The sequence below is a fragment of the Lithobates pipiens genome, unplaced genomic scaffold (genome assembly GCF_037356315.1).
Source record: "Lithobates pipiens isolate NorthernLeopardFrog02 unplaced genomic scaffold, aLitPip1_a1.2 Scaffold_19, whole genome shotgun sequence".
NCBI classification, from domain to species: Eukaryota; Metazoa; Chordata; class Amphibia; order Anura; family Ranidae; genus Lithobates; species Lithobates pipiens.
In genome coordinates this window covers 330,617,513-330,635,611 of record NW_027507764.1, presented here as the reverse complement: position 1 = coordinate 330,635,611, position 18,099 = coordinate 330,617,513, and the positions used below count along the sequence as shown (strand labels likewise).

The following is an 18,099-nucleotide window of genomic DNA, read 5'->3' as shown; positions in this document are numbered from 1 at the left end:
ATGTAACAGAATGTAACAGGAATAGGCTTGTTTAATAAATGGTGAAAGACACAGACATGCCTTATAACTGTGATAAATATGGAGAAGCTCCTCCTAGATATGGGGATTAAGAACTCTTTGGTGAAACACTGAGAAAAGAGCCAGGACATTAGCATGTTTCACATTATCAGCATATATTTGCAGGATTGCTATTGTTGTAAAGCATCCAATAAAGCACTAAGCATTGTGTAGCTCCTTGCTTCCTCCTCCCTTGGCCATCAGGTGGGAATTCATTGTCACATATATCACTGTTTTTTATTTGCACAAATGCAGCACAAAAAATGCACAACCCATTCAGTTTTGTAACAAGCTTTTTGCTGCTTGTAGTTGCCTCACCAAATTCACATTAGGATGTGTTCACACCAACCGACACATGTTATGGTGCATATAATGCACACATGCTGGTTTGTGTTGGGCACCCATGCTGTGATGCACTATAACAGCACATGACATTGTTTATGTCTCCTTTTCTAAAGTTTATTGTAACATGCGGTACATTGCATAAAAATTAAGACATTTTGCACATATATTCAATGTATACTGACAGACTTGCATGGTGTGAACAGGGGACCTAGAGAACAATTGTTCTCTCATTGTCCATGCATTGAGCCTGCATTACTCTAGTTCAGTGATGGCAAACCTTGGCACCCCAGATGTTTTGGAACTACATTTCCCATGATGCTCAACTACACTGCAGAGTGCATGAGCATCATGGGATATGTAGTTACAAAACATCTCAGGCGCCTTGGTTCGCCATCACTGCTCTAATTGATCAAAGCAGCTCGACGCACATGGTGTGAATGAATCCTAAGTTTTAACATAAAACACAGTTACTGGCAATATTCTTAAAAATTTATGTTAAGGGCTCATTCATATTATAAAGTGTATGTGTTAGTGTGCTTAACAACTGGGTGATGTAGAAAAAACTAAAGGGGCAAATGAGATATCGGCAGAAACACTTGGTGGCATAGCAGTGGATATCTCAATATAATATTTTATAGAGGGGGTGCCATCATCCTTAATGAATATAGATCTTAGAAAAGGATGTATAGGGACTTTAGGACTTTAACATACATAATCAAAGAGTTAAAAACTTTACACAGTTTTTTGCATCTACATACATGGGTCTACATCAGCATTTACATCACAATTGAATATAGTGCAATCCTAAATATATGTATGTAATGGCTATTTATCAACCAAATACAAAAATGCATAGCATGTATAGTCACTATGGTGATGAGCTGGTGCAGCATCCCAAGGGAATGCCCGACATGTTTCGCGTTAAAATCACTTTTTATATCTTTGACCATATACTTGGTGCCTTTAAAGTCCTAAAGTCCCTATACATCATTTTCTAAGAACTGGGTGATGTAATTGTTTACTTTTTTATAACTATATTGAATTGTGACAAAATGACACTTCATTAGCTCTAAACACTGCACCACATTGCAATGCACTACAGTAACGTTCAATGCTGTGTTGCAGTGTGTAAAAATGCTGACATGCTGTATTTTTATGCAGTGCACAACAATGCATTTCAACAACATGCTTCTACCATGGGGGGGGGGGGGGGGTGTTTAAAATGGTTGTAAAGCCTTAAGGTTTTTTTCACCTTAATGTATTCTATGCATTAAGGTGAAACACCTTCTGTGCTGAAGCTCCCTCCCAGACCTTCCCTTTTTCTTACCTGAGCCCGATCTGTTACAGTTATGTGCATGAGCACAGGGGCTCCTGCCGATGTCACTCTCCTCATTAGACAGTCATTGGCTCCTTCTGTTGTCAATAAAAATCTGTGACACGGGATAAGGAGTGGGGCCAAGTCCTACTGTCTGTGTCAAGTGGATTTCTGTGGGGGCATCCAATGAAGAGTAGGGGCCTGGAGTTCCAACGAGGGGCCCCAGAAGAAAAGGATTGGGGCTGCTCTGTGCAAAAGCATTGCACGGAGCAGGTAAGTATAGGCATGTTTGCTATTATTATTATTTTTTTTTTATTATTGAACGTTTACAACCACTTTAAGAAAGATGGTCTCACTGTTTATTGCATCTCTTCACAGAGCTCATATTACAATTCACAGTTTATTAAACAGACTAGACACCACCATGATGAGCAGATAAAAGATAAACCATGATAATGCTACCATTATCATGGTTTATTAACTGCACACCTATATTTTAGGATCTATTCCACTATTGTCTCAAATGACAGTGACAGGTGTCCCCGAAAGAGGTTTCTGGGAGTCCAATCAAAAGTTTGTCATGGGGCCCCAAGAATTGTAGTTATTTCCCTGGTTGCAGCCTTAACTGAAAAAAAAAATCCATGAATTTAATTCTCTATAGTATCTAAGTTTTGGAGATACATTGGTTTGAGAGACAGGTATTGATTTTCATTTTCTTTAAAAGTACATATTTACATCTTTTAAACTGAGCTGTGTGATTTAAGGGGATTGGTTCACTTCAAGAGTAAACTGTATGTACGCTTTTTATGGTGCATACTCCATTTAAAAGGTTATGTTCACTTAGTTCACGGAGTGAATAAGAGTAAAATTGTGTTTTGTTGAAAAAATTATTTCTAGTTGCAAGGATTTCAGCAAACATTTTTGACTTTTATACCTTTCTCTGTTTTGTAGAATTTGCTGTGCTTTCCAAAACTGATTACCGAATGGGAGGGCGAGCCTTCCTTATAATTATTTGAGCGATCTCTATAAAATGAAAAAAGCTGCAGTGTGTTCATCCCTTTATAACCTTTACTGTAGGCCTCACCAAAAATGATAATCCAGTACAGGCTTTTTAGAAGTAGAAAATTCAATTTCTGAGTGTTTTCAGTGTAACAATTATGTACACAATACCTATAGCTATTACACGGAACTGATATTTGTTTCTTTAATGACAGTTTTAGGGAATTACTGGAGCTGTACATGGACGGACAATTTATAATAACATTCAATTACAAAATGTCATGCATAGCAATTATATGTTAAGAATAATTCTAGGCAAATGCAAAAGTTCAGTGTAATTATCAAATATTCAAGGTATTATGAGGTATAATATCTGCCATTTCGACAATTTGGAGCTTAAATATGAATTCCAGGTGTGGATGTATTTACATAGTCATATTGGTCTTGGACCTATGTAACTATGCATATACCACCACACCTGACTGAAACCCTGAAGACTGGAAAGCATTGTATTAGGAACTACAACTCCAGTGGCCTTCAACAGCTTCCAGGTCTCAATGCCGAGCAGCTGTCTTGCTGCATTGTAAACACAAGAGTGTGCCTGCTCGGCATGGGTGCTATTCAAAGAATGCTTTGAAAAATGTTCTCTGATTGGATGAGGTGGAGAGGTGTGGTGGTGACACCATGATCAGCACACAGAACAGAGAAGGCTTTGCATTTACTGAGAAAATGTAAAGTGTTCTCTGAATGATGCCCCTGCCAAGCAAGCAACCTACAGTGTTCAGTAAGCAGCAGGGCAACCACTTGACATAGCACCTGAAAGCTAGTGCAGATTACTGTAGTAGAGGTGCCCACTACAGCAATTTCTAGATTCCATATGGACCCCACTTGTATATACTGTATATGGACCAATGCAAGTATGTAAAAAAAATCTGTACCTGAAATTCATCTTTAAACAATGTCATGCTTCATCTATCAAAAATAGGTACAATTGAGTTAAGGCAGCCTTTAGTGTCTCTTAACATATTTTGTTGATTTTCCCAGTGAAAAAAAAGATGACATTCTCCTGAAACCTTTTGTTGCTGAATTTACAGCAGAAATATAATATATAAAAGCTGGAATTTGTTGAAGCATGATAAATTTGTCAGATACCACTTAGTAACACCTATAAATCAGAGCTTCCAAAGGTTTCTTGTAGCTTGCTAACATATGTTGCAGTCTTGCTGTAGGATGTATGTTATACTATCTGTCACCTCACCTGGTAGAGGCTAAGTTGACAAAAGGGCATCTCCTACACCTCCTGTCCAACACACTCTGGATTTAGTGACATGGCATAGCAGTATTAAGAGTGGCATGTGTCTGGATGCAGCGGATGATCTGGAGACAGTGGGGATGCTGCTGAAATGCTGGGGGGTTTATATTGGATTAGTACAGAATGCTGTTTCACAGGAACACACAAGAGCAGGACATAGAATTGAAGTCCACATGAGCCATAAAAAGCAACATCCAGGCATCAGAGGAACCAGTTTAGAAAATGGTCAAGGTCAAGGTCAGACAAGCAGCATAGGTACAAAGACAGCAGACATAAGGCAAAATCAGGGCATGAGACAAAGTCAGCAAAAGGAGATGTGAGTACAAATGGTGGCAAACAGTAAAACACAGGATCACAGAAGAAAGGGTCAGGTCACTGACCACTTAACAACTTACTAGGTAGTGTTGAACTTTAAATAAGGCATTTGGTGCCAACATCAGTGCCAGCTGTGCATTCACACAGATAAGTGTGCAGCCCTGACCCGAAGTGTTAGACCACAGACTGCACACACTGAGATCTTCAGGCATAGACACTTTTTTTTATTTCGGAAAAATTATTATCCACAGCAATCTTTTACAGTAGAGGATGTACAGCAAAATCATACAAAAAGAAAGGATGTACAATAATATATGCTTATACACCAGCACATGGACGTACAAGTGTTGAACCATGAACAGCAGGGTACAATCTATTAGCAACACATTTCAATAGAGAGTCAGCTAGAAGAATCTATCAATGACAAGGTCCATTGGTGATATGCCCGGTGTATCTAACCAGCAGTCACACAGCTTGTTAAATTTCACTGGACATCCATGATGTTGAAAAATAAGTTTCTCTAACTGCAGCATATAGCGAATGCAGGCAACCCATTCCTGGTATGTTAGAGGCTGGTCCACTTTCCAATGCTGCAGAATGAGATTCCTAGCCTGAAATAGTGCCCTTGAAATGGCCATCCTAGTAAGATCCGTTAACTTAAGACTGTCTAATATACAAAAAAGACATGGTTTAGGATCAAAAGGGATAATGACTTGAAATACAGTATTGACCATATTAAGGACATCTGTCAAATACTTATGGAACTTTGGGCGATGCCACAAATTAAGACTGCCCCTACTCCGACTGTGCTTATAACATATAGGAGTGTCTAAAAGGCCTACGGAATGCAACCTACTAGGGGTATAATGGGCAAATAAAAAATGTACAACTGTGAAAGCTTCTGAAAGGCATTTAGAGAGCTAAGGTGGACTGATTCCAAAACACTGTTCCACTGTTCTTCCTCAAATGTACCCACATCACCCTCCCATTTTTTCATAACCTTACAGGGATAGCCCTCTAGATATTCTAGGAGGAGCATCCTATAACACTGCAAAATGAGACCTTTGGTAGAAGGTATAGTTTGAATAAGGTATAAAATGGGCATGGGAGACAGAAAGACAGAAGCCAGTCCCAAAAATGGCCTTGGGCAGCCACTGCATGCTCAAGTTGTATATAATAGAAGAGCATACACTTAGGAAGCTGAAACCTAGTCTGTAGCTCTGGGAAGGAGATTAATGTGCCCGCTTGAAATATATGGCATAGATGAGTAAGGCCTCTAGCTTGCCAATGAGGTGCTTGCTGAAGCTTAGCTAATTCTGGGATTGAGACGATGTACCAAATGGGAATACAGCTAGTAAAACCTTGGACTCTCTCCAATTGCTTAACCTTACACCAGACTTTGTGCATCAACACATATGTCAGGAAGAGTTTATTAGGCCTGTGAAGCGAAGGAAGTTAGTAAAAGACAGAACTATGTCAAGGGAGGAGTCTTTGGAAAAGGAAGGGTCAGACATTGCAGCTGTCAGAAATTGGCTCAACTGCTGGTGAAACTGTGACTCCCAGAACTATATGTTGTAGTTCCAGTGTCCACCAGTGGGTGTCTCTTAGCAGCCAGCAGTTTCTAGCAATTAGTTATCAGCTGACTGTTGGGAGCATATTTAGTCCCTCTTCTGCTATTCCATCTTGCCTTGGTGTTTTGCTGTGTGCCCCTGATCTGTGTGCCTCGTGACCTGCTACCCTGTTCCTCTTCCTGTTCCTGATGCTGATCCTTCACCTGCAAGCTTGTTCCTGTGTACCCGTTCCCTGTCCTGGTTTGTTCCCTGCTCCTTCTGCCTGATCTACTGCGTATGACCTTGGCTCTGATACTGACCACTCCTTTAGTCTTACCCTGCCATCTTTATATAGTAAGCTTGGTTATCTGACTTTATTTATTGTGATCTCTCTCACCCATTAGTCTACACTGGTTTGGGTTCTTGAGGTTTTGTTAATCTTGGTGTATGTGTGTTATATTGTTGCTTTACTGACATTATTCTTTAATAAACCACATTATTTTATATGATATTTGTGCCTGCTGTTCTCTGTGCAAGTTCACACATTTCTGGTCACACCTGTTTCACAGGATACCAGCACTCTGTATCTGTGAAAGTGGCCTTTGTGAAGGTGCTGTAACTGGGCAGCCACATAGTATAGCCAGGGATTGGGTAGTGCAATACCACGAGTATCTTTGGACCTCTTTAGTTACTGTCAAATTCTGGATGAGCCATCCCTCTAAAGTAGGGCACCAAAAATGGAGTTGACTATGCAAAAATGATTTAAAGGGATAATCATAGGCAGCACTCCTATGATTATCCCTTTAAATCGTTTTAAATAAATATAGTAGCTGGGGCATAAGAATCATTTTTATTATTAGTCCTATCAATAAGGGACAGCCACAGCTTCACCCAGATTTTCACCTTGTCTTGGGATCTAGATAATAGGGGTAGGATATTAAGTTTACAATTGTCAGTCAAGGTAGGCATAATAAACACCCCAATGTATTAAAACATTATAGTAATTTGCACTGGGCAAAAAGAGGATATAGAAGGATCAACGGGGCCATTCAAGGGAAGTAAGGCCAATTTGGACCAATAATAGTAAAGCCTGAGTGGGTACCAAAAGTGGTAATAGCGGACATGGCTGTATGCAGGGAGGACCCAGTGTCACCCAGAAGAAGAAGAATATTATCTGCATATTGCAATATTTTATCATTTAAAGGACCATATTAAAAACCTGTAATGTCATCAGCTGACCTAATGAGGGCAGCTAAAGGTTCAATGGATAGGGAAAATAGAAGGGGGCAATGGCCAACCCTGCCTAATGCCCCGCTCCAATTGGAAAGGCATCTGAAATTCTACCTCCCTCCCTGATTGCAGCACAAGGGCCACATTTTGATGACTTCACCCAAGAAATACAGAAAGTCGAACTCCAAATCCAAAGCGTTCAAGGGTTTTCTATAGATATAGCCACTCAATGCTGTCAAATGCTTTTTTGGCATCAAGTGACAGTAAAGCACGGCTGCCCATATCATCACCTGGGGTCTGCATATTAAGAAATAGGCAATTAATCACAGTCAACTTTTGTGGCATAAAACCTGATTGATTCAGATGGATAATAGTGGAAATTACCTTATTCAACATGTTAGCTAACATCTTAGCAAATATTTTAACAAAATGGGCCAATACAAACCTGGATCAGTAGGAGGCTTGCCAGATTTCAATAGAAGGACAATGTGTGCTACATGGAAGGGGAAAGACCTCAATTTTCTATGAAACACTTTAAGCAGGTATGGGAGTACAACCTTGGCATACTGCTTTGTGTAGCTCCTGCTACTGTGCTAGAATAGGAATTGTTTTTTTTTTTTATTAGTGTAGGTAAAATGTTTAGGCTTGGCAGCCAAGCCTGTGTTTTAATCTGGGTTGGGTGAGTGATCCAGGGAGGGCTGGTAGAACTCATCAGGCAGCACCTCTGGTACCTCCCCCCTCCCCCCTACTTCTGTAACTTCCAGAAGAATGGGGGGCAGGTTAGGAGGAGCTGTCTAATCCCCAACAGATGGGTTGGCAGGGGGCAGTCTCCCTCACATACTCTGGGTTAGTTCAGCTGGGCAGAACAGTTTGGGTGGAAGTTGGAATGCTAGGAGGCTGTCGGTGGTCCCTTGAGGGTAATCTCCTAGGGTAACCCCCTTGTCTGGTGGGGAGTGACCTCGGGTCTGGGAGCTCGAATGCAGGAGAGATCCTCTAAAGCCCATAAAGGTATCCTGTCCAGTGGTATTGAAGCAGGTGTGAGGTCAGCAGGAGCCAGAGAGCATATTCAGGAGTAGGGATGAGCCGAACACCCCCCGGTTCGGTTCGCACCAGAACTTTCGAACGGACCCCACGTTCGTTACGAACGTTAGAACCCCATTGAAGTCTATGGGACTCGAACGTTCGAAATGGAAAGTGCTAATTTTAATGGCTAATATGCAAGATACTGTCCTAAAAAGGGTTTGGGGGCCTGACTCCTGCCTCAGGGGACATGGGTCAATGCAAAAAAAAGTTTTAAAAACGGCCGTTTTGGCGGGAGCACTGATTTTAATGACGATTAAAGTGAAAAAAAAAGTGAAATATTCCTTTAAGTATGGTGCCTGGGGGGTGTCTGTAGTATGCCTGTGAAGTGCCACGTGTTTCCCGTGTTTAGAACAGTCCCTGCACAAAATGACATTAAACGGAAATAACACCATTTAAAACTGCTTGCGGTTTTAATGTTATATCTGGTTCCTGCAATATGGTTGAAAATCATTGAGAAAAATGGCATGGGTAGCCCTCCCTGCCCATTACCAGCCCCTTTGGGTCTTGTACGCATATTAAGGGGAACCCTGTACCCATATTAAAAAAAGGAAATGCGTGTGGCCCCCAGGCCCTATATACTCAGAACAGCAGTATACAGGCGGTGCAAACAAGACAGGGACTGTGTAGGTTTGTTGTGTTAAGTTGAATCTGTTTGTAATTTTCAACTGGTACATTTTTAAAGTGTAGCTCCAGTCAAAAAAACTATTTTTAAGCTTTTTGGAAAACATAGGGAAGGGTTATCACCCCTGTATAATTTGTTTTGTCGTCCATCTTTTTTCATCTCACTTGCTGCTGTCTGATGTTTGTAAGTTGGATGTTTGAAAGTAGGGGCCTGCCCTATATGCTCTGCAGAAATGGCGGAACAAGGTGTTGGTTTTGCCACAACATTGTAAGCCCTCAAAGTGACTCTTGGTGGGCGCTGGAGCGCCCTGCTGTGAACGATTATATCAAGAATTGTAATTACATGCCATTGTTGAACAGTGGTAGAAAAATTGACCTTTGGTGGTTGTGGTGCTGGTGCCACAACACTATAAGTCCTCACCGTTACTCTGGGTGGGCACAGGAAGGGGCCCTCCTGTGAAATATTATATCAAGAATTGTAATTACATGTCCCTGTTAAACAGGGGCAGAAAAATTTGGCCTTAGGCACTGCTGCTGGTGCCACCACATTGCAACCTCTTCCATATACTCTAGTTTTTTTGCTGGAATTAGCCCTGCTGCAAAGCATTGCATCAAAAATTGTACTTAACCACTTCAATACAGGGCACTTTCGCCCCCTTCCTTCCCAGCCCAATTTTCAGCTTTCAGCGCTCTAGCGCTTTCAGTGACAATTGCGCGGTCATGCTACACTGTACCCAAATGAAATTTTTATCATTTTGTTCGCACAAATAGAGCTTTATTTTGGTGGTATTTATTCACGACTCTGTTTTTTATTTTTTGCGATATAAGCGCAAAAAAGCGGAAATTTGGAAAAAAAAAACTATTTTCTTTTTTCTACTTCAATAAAAATCCAATAAAATCAAATTTTGTCATAAATTTAAGCCAAAATGTATTCTGCTACATGTTTTTGGTAAAAAAAAATCCGTTAAGTGTATAATAATTGGTTTGTGTGATCACGGACATATGTACGCAAATGATCATGTACATATGTGTGCAGGTGATCACGTACATATGTGTGCAGATAATCATTGGGACATGTGATTTTAGTGGGACATATGTGGGGGGCATGTTTTTATTATTAGGGACATGTGTTTTTATTATTTGGGGACATGTATGTTTTGGGGACATGTGTGGGGACATTGTGTTTATACTGTGTGATGTGTTTACTGTGTGGTGTGTTTACTGTGTACACTAGACTGGTGATCAGTGAGTAAAAAGCTGTAAAAAGCAGCCCATACTCACTGATCAGCAGCCGGCTGCAGCGATCTGCTCTCCTCTCCACAGCGATGACTTCTGTGTGAGGAGAGGAGGAGCCGATTGCCTAGCAACCGGCTGTTTGTTTACATCACATGACGGCCGTGATTGGACACGGCCGTCATGTGATCAGGAGGGCCAATCACAGAGCCCTCCTGCCGATCTGAGATGCGCCGTGTCCGGGTGACACGGGCGCATCGGGATCGCGCCGCTGCGCGGGCGCGCGCGCGCGCGATCCCGCTACTCCTGAATGACGTTCCTGAACGTCATATCAGGAGTAGGCGGCTCCCACCCGGCCGTATATGTGCATTGGCCGGGTGGGAAGTGGTTAAACGCCCCTGTTAAACAGGGGCAGAAAAATTGGGCCTTAGGCTGAGGTGAATATCGCGGTGTATACTGCGGTCAGGGCACGCAGACAATAACCAGAAAACAGCAGAGATAAAGGGGTATATACAGATGTATACTGTGCTGTGCTGGAGGCACACACAACTTCCAATAACTCCTGCAGATGGCAATTGGGCTCAAATAGAGAACAGCTATGTAGGTGGCTTATAGCGGTATGTACTGGGTACAGAGCACGCAAACAGCACGCACTATCTCCTAACACTACTGACTGCAAGCTCTATTATTAAAGATGGATCACTAGCTATATAGGTGAGGTGAATATCACGGTGTATACTGCGGTCAGGGCACGCAGACAATAACCAGAAAACAGCAGAGATAAAGGGGTATACAGTGGTGTGAAAAAGTGTTTGCCCCCTTCCTCATTTCCTCTTCCTTTGCATGTTTGTCACACTTAAGTGTTTCGGAACATCAAACCAATTTAAACAATAGTCAAGGACAACACAAGTAAACACAAAATGCAATTTGTAAATGAAGGTGTTTATTATTAAAGGTGAAAAAAAATCCAAACCATCATGGCCCTGTGTGAAAAAGTGATTGCCCCCTAAACCTAATAACTGGTTGGGCCACCCTTAGCAGCAACAACTGCAACCAAGCGTTTGCGATAACGTGCAATGAGGCTTTTACAGCGTCCTGGAGGAATTTTGGCCCACTCATCTTTGCAGAATTGTCCTAATTCAGTTACATTAGAGGGTTTTCGAGCATGAACGGCCTTTTTAAGGTCATACCACAACATCTCAATAGGATTCAGGTCAGGACTTTGGCTAGGCCACTCCAAAGTCTTCATTTTGTTTTTCTTCAGCCATTCGGTGGTGGACTTGCTGGTGTGTTTAGGATCATTGTCCTGCTGCAGAACCCAAGTTCGTTTCAGCTTGAGTACACGAACAGATGGTCGGACATTCTCCTTCAGGATCTCTTGGTAGACAGCAGAATTCATAGTTCCTTTTATCACGGCAAGTCTTCCAGGTCCTGAAGCAGCAAAACAGCCCCAGACCATCACACTACCACCACAATATTTTACTGTTGGTATAATGTTCTTTTTATGAAATGCAGTGTTCCTTCTACGCCAGATATACTTGGACACACACCTTCCAAAGAGTTCCACTTTTGTCTCATCGGTCCACAGAATGTTGTCCCAAAAGTCTTGGGGATCATCAAGATGTGTTGTGGAGAAATTGAGACGAGCTTTGATGTTCTTTTTGCTCAGCAGTGGTTTTCTCCTTGGAACTCTGCCATGCAGGCCATTTTTGCCCAGTCTTTTCCTGATGGTGGAGGCATGAACGCTGACCTTAACTGAGGCAAGTGAGGCCTGCAGTTCCTTGGACGTTGTTGTGGGGTCTTTTGTGACCTCTTGGATGAGTCGTCGCTGCGCTCTTGGGGTAATTTTGGGCGGCCGCCCACTCCTGGGAAGGTTCACCACTGTTCCATGTCTTCGCCATTTGTGGATAATGGCTCTCACTGTGGTTCGCTGGATTCTCAAAGCTTTGGAAATGGCTTTATAACCCTTTCCAGACTGATAGATCTCAATTACTTTCTTTCTCAATTGTTCCTGAATTTCTTTGGGTCTCGGCATGATGTGTAGCTTTTAAGGATCTTCTGGTGGACCTTACTGTGTCAAGCAGCTCCTATTTAAGTGATGCCTTGATTGTGAACAGGTGTGGCAATAATCAGGCCTGGGTGTGGCTAGAGAAATTGAACTCAGGTGTGGACAACCACAGTTATAGTATGTTTTAACAAGGGGGGCAATCACTTTTTCACACAGGGCCATGATGGTTTGGATTTTTTTTCACCTTTAATAATAAACACCTTCATTTACAAATTGCATTTTGTGTTTACTTGTGTTGTCCTTGACTATTGTTTAAATTGGTTTGATGTTCCGAAACACTTAAGTGTGACAAACATGCAAAGGAACAGGAAATGAGGAAGGGGGCAAAAACTTTTTCACACCACTGTATACAGATGTATACTGTGCTGTGCTGGAGGCACACACAACTTCCAATAACTCCTGCAGATGGCAATTGGGCTCAAATAGAGAACAGCTATGTAGGTGGATTATAGCGGTATGTACTGGGTACAGAGCACGCAGACCGCACACACTATCTCCTAACACTACTGACTGCAAGCTCTATTATTAAAGATAGATCACTAGCTATATAGGTGAGGTGAATATAGTGGTGTATACTGCGGTCAGGGCACAGACAATAACCACTACACAAGAGCAAGATAGGAAATCAGCCAAAAACGATCGGTGTGTAACTGTGTTGAAGGTACACAGAACACCCACTGCTTCAGATGCCAACACACTTCACGAGGCCGCCTTAAAGGCGGCCTTATATAGTGTGGGGCGTGCACTACACAGCCTGAGGTATGATTGGCCACAGGCATCCTGCCTGTGGCCAATCATGGCTCTCCTCGCTGCTGGCGCTGCGATTAGCCAAGCATGCGGGGTCACAGTGCATGCTTGGCCAATCATGAGCCAGCAATGCACTGCGCCATCGCAGTGCATTGTGGGCCGTGCGCGCCACACGAATTTTGACGCGAACGGACCAAGAGTTCGGATTTCGCCGAACGGACGAACAGCCAATGTTCGAGTCGAACGTACGTTCGACTCGAACACAAAGCTCATCCCTATTCAGGAGATCTCCAAGTTGAAGACAATCAGGTGGCCCGGTGAGTGTTACAGTCAGGGAGGACTGAGAGGCAGCCTGAGAGGACTGGGTGAGAGTAGTCTGAGATGGATGCACAGTCAGTCTGGGATTACTGCAGAAGTTTAGCCAAAGGGGTTGGAGAAAAGGGCAGCTGCAGCCAGGTGGACTGGCAGTGTCTGAGGAGGTGGTGTTTTGATCAGAAGTAGTCCCTGGGAAGTTCTGCTAAATTCAAGTGGGCATCCCATAATATCCATAACCCCATCCAAGGTCAATACCCTTAATTAAAACATAAAAACAAAGCTGCAAGGACTGTTTTATGACTCTAGAGTGCTGTGGAAAACCCTGTGTGCCTGGCTGTGTAGGATGAGGGATCCCTTATTCACCAGTGGCTCCTGTGGGGGTAGTGCTACATTTGTATAACTCATTATGTACACTATCTGCCACCTGGGTGTTAAAGTAGGGAAGGAATTAGTCATCTTCTGTAACTCCTCCACAGTAATAGGACATTCTAATAAATGCACTTGAGAAGGTGTGAGAGTAGGTAGGTCAATGTAATTCAGATACAAACAAACCTAAGGATAAACCGAGGAAAAAACCAAGCTTTACTTACCACCAGCCCACAGTCAACTAAATAACCTGTCTAACAGTATGCATTAAAAACAGGGGTTTAGTCTGCACACATTTGCAAATGCATGCATAAGCCACAGAGCCCGCCAAGGCACCCCAGTATCTGTGGTACTGAACACTAACTTATAAGTGTCCCCACAGTGGAGGCACATGCATTCTAATGGATAGGTGAGAGCAGGTGGACTGAAGGGGAGCCACCCCTTCTTAAAGGTACAGGAGCACACTGAACACCCAGCACAATGGCAAAACAGGTGTCAGTGAGATGCCTGACCAAAAAACACAACAGTGATGCAAAAAGACGCCACCTGCTTACACCTATAGCTGGCTATCGCAGTAAGAAGCTTGGAAGGCTAACAACAGATACAAACAAACCCAAGGATAAACCGAGGAAAAAAACAAGCTTTACTTACCACCAGCCCACAGTCAACCAAATATCCTGTCTAACAGTATGTGTTAAAAACAGGGGTTTAGTCTGCACACATTTGCAAATGCATGCGTAAGCCACAGAGCCCCACCAAGGCACCCCAGTATCTGTGGTACCTAACACTAACTTATAAGTGTCCCCACAGTGGAGGCACATGCATTCTAATGGATAGGTGAGAGCAGGTGGACTGAAGGGGAGCCACTCCTTCTTAAAGGTACAGGAGCACACTGAACACCCAGCACAATGGCAACAACGTTTTCAGTGAGATGCCTGACCAAAAAACACAACAGTGATACAAAAAGACGGCACCTGCTCACACCTATAGCTGGAATTCAGATACTGCAGAAGGTTAGCCTTAGAATGACAGACCTTTTTTTTTTAAATCATAAATTCTGCCAAGGTATTGGCTAACTGTACACCCTACCTGTATATGTGTCATATTTAAAAGTATGGGTAAAACATCAGGGTTATAGCCAAGTCATGGCTATATGGGTTATTTTTGAACCTTTGTATTTAAGATTTTTGATTTTATTTGGTTATAATGCTTTTGACGGTACCAGGAAAATGCTTTTGTCCCCTCCCTATTGCCTATGGTCTAGAATTTACCATTTCCGGATGTAGGTACCTTTTCGATAAATCACATATTGGTAAGAGCATTAATATATTTCCACAGAAGCTGGTAGGCAGAAGGCGCGGCGGCATGTCCCGACAGAAGGCGGAACTGCTCAACCCCTCAAGTTTACAAGCCAGTGATTTGTGGCTAGGAGGTGGGGCAGTACAAGCAACCAATCTGCCGGTTAACAGTAGGAGAAGTTATAAGGTCCCGCCCTCCGTCCAAACATGCCGCTCCATCTGCCCACCAACTGCCGTGTAAGGTAAGATTATAAAGGTTGGAGCAGGGCTATGATTGGAAGGGGGAAGTGTGATGTAAGAGGCAGGGTGCTTTCATGTAAAGGGGACTGGGGAATGTAAGGAAGGGTCGGCTGTGAAAGGAACTGGGCAACAAGAAATGGGGGGGGGGGACTGCGAAGGGGACTAGTATACGGGGGGGGGGGGCTAGTATAAAAGAAAGGTGGTGAAGGCAGCTATAAAGGGGACTGAGATATAAGAAAATGAGGGATTGTGAAGTTGTGAAGGGGACGGAGATACATAATGGGGGGGGGGGGGGGGACTGTGAAGGCAACTAGAAAGGGAAGTGTTGTGAAGAGGACTAGGAAGTTGTAAAGGGGGTGCTGTAATGTAAAAGCTGTTCTGTAATGTAAAGGGAGGCTATTTTGTAAAGGGGGTGCTGTAAAGAGGATTGCTGTGATGTAAAGAGGGTGTTGTGTTGTAAAGAGGGGCAATGTAATGCAAAGTGGGTGCTGTAATCTAAAAACAGGGCTGTATTGTAAAGCAAGGGGTGCTGGGATGTCAAGAGGGCCACTGATGTAAATAAGGGGTTCAACAATGGAAAAGGGGGCACTGTAGTGTAAAGGGGAGGCTATGATGTAAAAGGGGAGGACTGATGACACTGATGTAAAAGGGGAAACTGCAATGTACGGAGGAGCTGTGATATGAAAGATCTGGGTCATAGCATAAATATGAGACTTAGACCCCTGCTGGAATTTTTTTTATCTACCGGACCCCTGTACATTTTAATTCCATACCCCATTTACTTCCTTTAATCCATTTGCCCTTGGATCAGGCAGGAGGGTGTGCTTAGCCAAGAAAGCCCCTCCTTCAGATAAGAAAATAATTTTGTCCCATGCCAGAAATACAGAAGCAATTGAAAAAAAAAAAAAAAAGGAATAGAATATACCTTCCTATTGATGTAATAATGCTAGCAGCTTATTGATTAAAAATAAAATAGTTAATACTGACTGACAGAGTTTAGCTCTATTTTAATTAGGCTTCTGGCTGATAATTACCTAAACTGATCAACGTTCTGTCCACTACTGATGTCTCAAGGATACCTGTTGTAATAGTTTATGCTACATACACTGCAATATCCTATTATACCATGCTAGAGCAATTAATCAATAGGCACATTTTAAACTGTATCACATCAATATGTTCTACTATAAAGAAATTGTTAATATATAAGGAAATGGTGCTCATCTACACTCAGTACCAGCACACCGTGAACTCAGCAAACCAAATAAGCGTAAATAGCTTCAGCTTTCATTCCGCATCCATAGAGAGATCCCCTAAAACATTTTGCCCATGTGTAGCTTTGTTGTTGAGTACTCTTCACACTTACTTGGTTCACTGATTAGTACAGTGTGCCATAATGAGTGCAGACGGGCACCATTTTCCTATAGTCAAATCAGATTTTGATGACCTAGTGTCTTTACCGACCAGCACAAGCCATCAATGTAGCCAGGTAGGTGGAGATACTATTACGAGGCATCTGAGCAGTACCGTTTTTTATGTTTTGGTCGCTTGTTGATATACGTTGGTAAGCTGTGTGCAAGTCTGTATGGGGGGGCAGGTGAACTTTAAAGTGAATTTTTTTTTTTTTTCATCAAACATTTTATTTAGTCATAATTATTTCTTAATACAACACTGGCAGCATAAGTATACAAATAAACTACTTCAGGGAATAACACAGGTTCTGTTAAATATACAATAATTAAACGTTGCAATAAAATACTAATATTTTGGTAGAGAAAAAAAAAATATGTCACAGGTTTTTATGTAAAAAAAAAAAATGGAATGACAAGAGTAGTACATAGTAAGCTGAAGCGTAAGTGGTGAAAATGAACCACCTTCATACATCAATCTTTGTGGACACTGGGATCTTTAGATTTACAAAAGCCTAGTAAAAGGTAATATGGCAGGTTCTTAGTGCTCAGCAGTTGCACTGTCCTGCTCATTGTCACCATTGTTTGGGGAAGCTTCTCCAGGTATTAGACACTGCACTTCCTCTGCATTTAGAGCCACTTTCTCTGGCTGAATCCATCGCTTCAAATGTTCTAGCGTGTTGCTATCAACATCACTAATTCCAACATAAGCTTCAGGTTCATATGTCTCTTGTAGAAATCGATCCCAACATTCCTTCTTTGCCTGGCCTAAAGAATGTAACATTTCTTTGGAGGTCACTTCATGAGTCTGACCTTTAATTTTCTGCAACCTACGTTCTAGAGATGCCAAGTATACTTCAGAGTCTTGTAATGGAGCCCACGGTTTTTCACTACAATTGTGACAGTTAAGTTCAGATTCACTTCTGTTATTGTCAGGGTTGAGTTCATCAGTAATCGGGCCCAGAAAGGAGTCTGAAAAGGTTTCTTCAGGACTTAGTTCCTGTGTTTCAGGAGCACATGGACAAATCTCAGACCACATATCCTGGCCAGACACAGTAGCGCTGCAGTCTAGGCTCTCCAACATCCTCATTGAGACAAAATAATCTCTTTTCCCTTGCTGTGGCTACTACAATTCCGCCCTTCTATTAGAATGACAGACCTTAGATTGGTTTAAACCCATATAAAACCATTCACTAAAGTGCCAGTGGTAGTTGTTACAACCACAATCATGAGATGTAGGTTGAGTAAAGGCTATTTTAGCCAGGAGGTGGCCAGTCTGCTCCCCCTCCTCATAGAACGCCTGCTTCAGAAAGTAACGCCTTTGCTCTGCGTCTACATCTTGGGATGGCATCCACACACCTACGGTGGCCTCAGAGAGGGCAGACACATAATATTTCTCCAGTTTTTATACATGCAGGGCTAACCGAGATTCCTGTTCCCCAGTGGTGTGCTTAACCCATGGGATTCCATAGATAAAGACCCCCACAGGAAGCACGCAAAGGCCTCCCAGGTACCAAGCACATCATGGGACACATCATTCAAAGTAAAGAACTCTGCAATACGGGCTTGGTTGGACTCATGAGTGTTAAAGAGATA

At 42.5% G+C, this 18,099-nt stretch overlaps 1 pseudogene; it reads right to left on the bottom strand.

The window, feature by feature from the left end:
- Positions 1-16,918: 16,918 nt before the first annotated feature.
- LOC143998302 (coiled-coil domain-containing protein 32 pseudogene) lies at positions 16,919-17,634 on the bottom strand (annotated as a pseudogene).
- Positions 17,635-18,099: the final 465 nt, after the last annotated feature.